Source organism: Trachurus japonicus, chromosome 11, assembly GCF_045865225.1.
Source record: "Trachurus japonicus isolate A0001 chromosome 11, Traja_1.0".
Taxonomy (NCBI): Eukaryota; Metazoa; Chordata; class Actinopteri; order Carangiformes; family Carangidae; genus Trachurus; species Trachurus japonicus.
Window position 1 is genome coordinate 11,115,305 of NC_140917.1, and position 6,140 is coordinate 11,121,444.

Here is a 6,140-nt window from a genome sequence, read left to right on the forward strand (position 1 = left end):
CCTGAAGTGACTTCTGTGTTGTGCAGGTTTGACACTCAGAGGCTCCGAGTGTGTGTGTGTGTGTGTGTGTGTGTGTGTGTGTGTGTGTGTGTGTGTGTGTGTGTGTGTGTGTGTGTGTGTGTTTGTCCTTCCTCAGACTGTGAACAGATTAAATGAAATTTCATCCCTGAAAAACACAATTGTTGATCCGATGCCTGTGAGCAGGGTTGTACAATGGATGACTGGCTCACCCTTTTCGCACGTCAACATGAGCCCTCCCCCTGCACCTGATTGGATGAACAACACCTGTGACTGAGCCACCATTGGTCATTAACTTTTCAACTTGAAGACACACACTTAAAAAAAAATTAACCTGTTAGAATTGAGTAATTTGTACTATGTGTCCAGAGTTCTGGGCCTAAAAAAGTCTGCACAGTTACATCACTGAAACTCTCCTGAAGCCTGGTTCTTTCATTAACTCCCATGATGCATTTAGGAAAGACACATCCAATCACAGAAAATTTAGAAATCTTCAGAAAAAAGAACATGATATGACAGTGTTTGAGAAGAAAGAAAACCAATTTATTTAACTCGATATTGACGGTGGAGGAGGATCATGGGTAATGTAGTCATTGTAAATGAAAAAGAAGAAAGCTTAAATATTTCAAACAGTGATTTGTCCTCAAAGCTCTTTGAACTGCAATGACCATGTGCTATATGAATAAAGACCGATTGATTGATTGATTGATTGATTGATTGATTGATTGATTGATTGATTGATTGATTGATTGATTGATTGATTGACTGACTTAGTTTCTGTGGAAAAACAGATGCAGCTGCATAATTTAATGTGAGTAGTTGATTTTAATGTGCTTGACCTTTGAACTTCTCCTGTGTGTGAACTTGTACAATGTCTGTAAGATGTTACATTACCCAGGAGATTCCTGTTTCTCTGTGTTAAGTAACAGGATGTCATGTTCACAGCTGAGGTGTAAAGTGACACTACTCTGATTCTGAATGATTCACAAACTCAGGAGCAGGTCTCAGAAACACCCTGTCATTCCAAAGCTCCATTCTCCAGATGTTGAGTTGTATTTACAGGTGTAAATCTCGGCATGTCAGTTTCAATTCCTATCTTTGACTTGAGTTGCTAGGTCATGAGTGGAAGCAGGTGCAGGAGTTTCTCAGAAAACCCATCTATCTGTGATGTCAGTGGCCAAACTGTGCGGCTCTCTGCCCTCAGCCTCCAGGACGAAGCTGAAATGGAAAAAAAACACTAACATACCTGCTCCACTCTTAAGGGACGTTACATAGGGTCAAGTGAGGGCTTCAAAGTGAGTGCTTGAAAGTCTGCATGTGTTTGCAGGTGCAAAGAGACTCTGGTCAGTTATTCAATTCATCAGGTTGATTTCTTGTCAAAGGTCAAGTTTCAACCAGATGTTTTTTTTCCTTTTCAGTTCATGTGCTGCCTGAGCAAAAATAAATGCCTTCAGAGATGTTGGTAAAAGAATACTGTATAAAATTAGTTCAGTTTTTTAAGTTGATCAGTTATATACAGTGGGGAAAATAAGTATTTGATCCCCTGCTGTTTTTTGCCCTCATTTCATTTGATCAAATGCAAATTCATTTATAACCTTTATATATTATTTCTGGATTTTTCATTGATATTCTGTCTCTCTCTGTTAAAATATACTCACCATAAGAACAATAGACACAGTCCAATAGACCGGTAGCAAACTTACAAAATCAGCAGGGGATCAAATCCCACTGTACATGGAAAAATTGTAAGGTTAAAAACTGTGTATGTCTATAACCATTATTTTCCCCTGTGTTGGTGCAAACAGGCGCTGCCTTTGTGAGTGTGTTTGCGCCGAGTGTGGCCGCTCCGCCGTGTGTTTACAGACATCACACAAGTCACTCACTCACTGACAAAACTCCGTCATGCCAAACTGATCCGACCACACCACGCTTTACAGTTGTATCTGTAACATACATTTCCACACGGGCCGACATGTGTCGTCATCTGATTAACGGGCAGCTGTGATGAAGTCACAGTGAACACACACAGGAAATAAAACAGGAATCAGGTTTCTTCACCTTCTTCTCTAATCTCTTCAAAATTACTAAATTCTCTCTCTGGGATGTGATGTGGTGAATCGTTATTTGAAGCAACCAACCACAGCATGTTCCAGCAATCATCCAGCGCTCTCTTATTGTATATTTTACTTGTTGATTTACCACAGTTATGTTGATGCACACTGAGGCAGCATAAACATATAGCCCAGCCTCCAGTGCTTGTGAGGTTTTATGTTGTTGATTCAACATTAGACTGAGGCTCACATATGCTAATGAAGGGGGATTAGGTCTCTCAGAAGAACCCTTGTTTGCATATAAACTTTACTTCAGGCCATAATGTCTACTCTGATCTCCTTAGGACTAGCTGGTTCCTTGGTTTTCAGAGATGAATGAGGGGGTAATGATGATGATGTTTGCATGTGTTCTCAGTTTATCTTGAAGAAAGGGATTATCAGGAGGTTAACCTGACCCACAGGAAGACAGTGTACCAACCAAACACAGCAGATTTAGTGTCTTGTCCATGCGTCTTGAACCAACTGTATCCATGTCTTGTTAGGTTGAGGTCTGGGGCTGGTGAAATTGGGATTTGTACAGAAGGGGCAGCATAAAGCAGAATGTCTCAAGATATATGCACTGTGACACATGTGTGCATGTATGACTAAAAGTGACACAATTTGTGGATAAGAGCCCAGTGAAAGCTGAGACAAAATAAATCTGAAGACGATCTGGTGCAATCAACTGCAACACACCAAACACTCGATTATGCTCCTGTAGCACGTGAGAGATTTCGTGTTTAGACCAGTCCAGCGAGTGAACAAAATATCAATCTCACTTAAGCTTGAGTTGATTTAGAAATATCAGCAGTAAAGGTCACCTCATTCAAATACAAATGAAAAACAACAATAGTGCAACTTTGCCCTGTGTCTGAACCACAACTGTAATTACCGGATGGACCTGCCAAACAGATCGTAAATCTGATGTCTACAGACTGGGTTGAGTTTAATGATAGGTCCATACAAGTTCAGAAGGTCAGAGGAAGCTTTGAGCTTTCCAGTGAAAGAGCTAGGCCAACATGGGGGAGCGAACGTCAGTCCGACCGCCCAAAAGTCCGACCGCTCATTTCTCCAACTACCCCATTTATCTGAGTTATTCTACAGTGTTACGGTTAGGTTTAGGGTTAGGATTACTTAAGTCACGGAAATGGGAGGTTGGACTACTGGATGCAAAAATAAAGAAATGTATGGTCGGAGAAGTGGGAAGTCGAAGAAATAGGTAGTCGGACAGACGTCATGCACCCGGCCAACATGTAGGTTTACATTCTGTAGCCGATGTTAGCATAAATTGCCGCTCAATTGCCAGTAGCTAAGAAGAAACATGTGAGTTCATTTACCAGAGGTGAAAAACAACCCTTACCCTTGTTTTGCCTTTATTTCTACCATTTCATTTTTCCTACCAAAGTTAGCATGCTAACTAGCTAGCTACAGCATTGCAGTGTCCAGGCTGAAGAACAAGCTGCTTAGAGTTGTATTCAACACCTCTTGTATTGTAAACATATTGCAACTATGGATGAAGCTATACGGCTAGACTGGCAACTGTAATGCTAACTTCAGCAGTGTAGCGATGGCAAATGTATACTAGCTCCTTCAAGTTCCTTCAATGTGAAGAAGCTATACAGCCTATTGTTGTAACTTCCACGAGGCATCGGTTAAAAGTGAAACAACTACACATACGCTGATGTCACAGTGTGATGGAGTTCACTGCAGAGAGTGTGCTAAGTAGATATGTCTGTGCATGACAATTGCAACCTTGTACAGTATAAATCTAAATGAGCTTGAGAGAACATGAAGGACTTGTACTGTTTTAAATGTCAGGAGTTAATCTGTGTGCTAAAAAAAACAAAAAATAATTTTCCACCTGTCATCAAGTTATAGGAGTGACTGTGGTGCAGCCTCGTTCTTGTTCACCTTTAAATCCTTGATGGTGAAGACAAAGAGGAAGTCTTAAAGGGTGAAACTGAGACGACTTGACTTGTTAAGACAAATTCATCTCACAGTGTGTGTGTGTTTTCCTCAGAGTCAAGGAGACGAAGGCGTGGCAGCTAGGTGAGGAAAGACAGAAAAACCTCTCAGTGACACACAACCATAGAATAGTTTCAAAGACAAGTCACGTCTGTCTGTGATTGGACAGTTTAAACAGGCTCAGTCTCTGATTGGCTGTTTCCCTGTTTGAATCACAATGGAGGGAAAAGAAGCTAATAAAAACACAACAGACTTTAGAGATTAGGAAAATATTTCCAAAACTTTTATGGCTTTACATTTGTTGTTTAACTGGGCATTAGTTTTCACCAACAGTATATTTATTTCAACTCTGGAGATTTTGTGTAAACATGAAAAAAAAAACACGAAAAAAAACATGAAAAACAAAAAAACTAAAACATTAATCATGAGAAATAAAACCCCACATACAATCAAAAACAAAAAAAAAGTCACAATAAGTGTTTTACAGTGTAGAACATCTATCACTATTATTTACAATGAGGGGAGTTTAAGTTTAAGGCTGCTCGTGTCATTTTCAAATATATGAACGCGCCTCGTTTCGGACAACAAATCTGTTGTTAACATCATGTTGTTGTAACTAATACGTTCTGTTCTGCGTGTCACCCCAAACTGGACTCATACATAAGCTGAAAATTACACTCAAAAGCTGTTTAAGGTTCAGTGTGAGTGTTTTCAAGCAAAAACACAAACTTAAAAAACACACAATAAAAGCTTCTTGAATGTGTGATCTGCAGACTGGCTATGATCTTCAGCTCCGGTTATTATGTTATTTAGTTTTTTTTTTTTTTTAAGTTGATTTTTTCTTTCTTAACTGAACACAATAAATACTTTCTCACCAGAGACTGCAGTGCATGTTGAAGTCTGAGATCACAAACAGTCACACAAAGACAAAAAAAAAAGAAAAATCATCAATCAGCTCAAAGCGCAGGAGAAATCACCTGAGGTTTGATGGCAAAATACTCAAGAAAAGATGTGATCTGGCTTAAAGCTGGACTTCAAATAATAATACAGAAAATGGGTCGTTGGTTGGTTTTTCTTTTAATTAACAAATGAATAATTAACCTGAAACATGTATAACTTAGTCTAAAATATCATGTGCCCAGTTGTGGTGCAGGAATAAAATAAAATTTTAAAAAAACACGGCAGCACCGCCCACAAAAATTTCCCTCCAAAATTCAAAGAATGTCGCCGCCCACAAAAGAAAAAAAAAAACCTTCCTGCTTTTTTTTCTTTCATTTTTTTCCCTCTCCACCTTCATCGCACTGATTCATCCCTGCATGTTGGATCTTGTCTGTGCCGCCTTAAAACATTTATCTTCTCCCGCTCTCACAGATCTCCACTGAGGAACGACGTGGGACCATTTTAAACAAAGACCTAAGAAGGACCCTGCATGGACCATAAAGAAAAAGGGGGGAGTGTAAAAGAAAGAGAGGAAAAAAAAATACTGGAAGAAAGAAGCCAGGATCACAGAAAACATAAGACTTTCTGTGGGGGTGTCTGTTCAGTTTAAAAACTCCCCTTTTAATTAATAAATTTGACTAATTTTAAATATATTTAACACGTTTTGTTTTTACTTTGTGTCCCCTCCCCCTCTTGGAACACACCTGAGACTGTGACAATGCAATTACAGACGTCCCCCGAACGTCTCACATGCACAATTTGTTTTTATGGGAGGTTTGTAGAAGTCACTGCAAAATGGACCAATATCAGGGGAAATTGGGGGGCCCTTTCTTCTTGAGGGGCCCCAAACATTTGTCTCTGTCTATTGTGCTGCATTCAAGGTCATAATTTATTTCCTGTCATCCTCAGTCTGCACTTTCACATCTCTAGTGTCTATGTATAATACATAACATATTTTATTATCATTAGTAGAAAATGTTCTATTTATTTTTTTACTCTTATTTTACAGTTTCACTCACTTTTGTTAAATTAAAGACTATAGTTTTATTCTAATTGCTAAACATCATAATTGATATCAATTATTGAATGGATGGATGTTATACTGGGTTATCTTGTTTTTTACTGTTG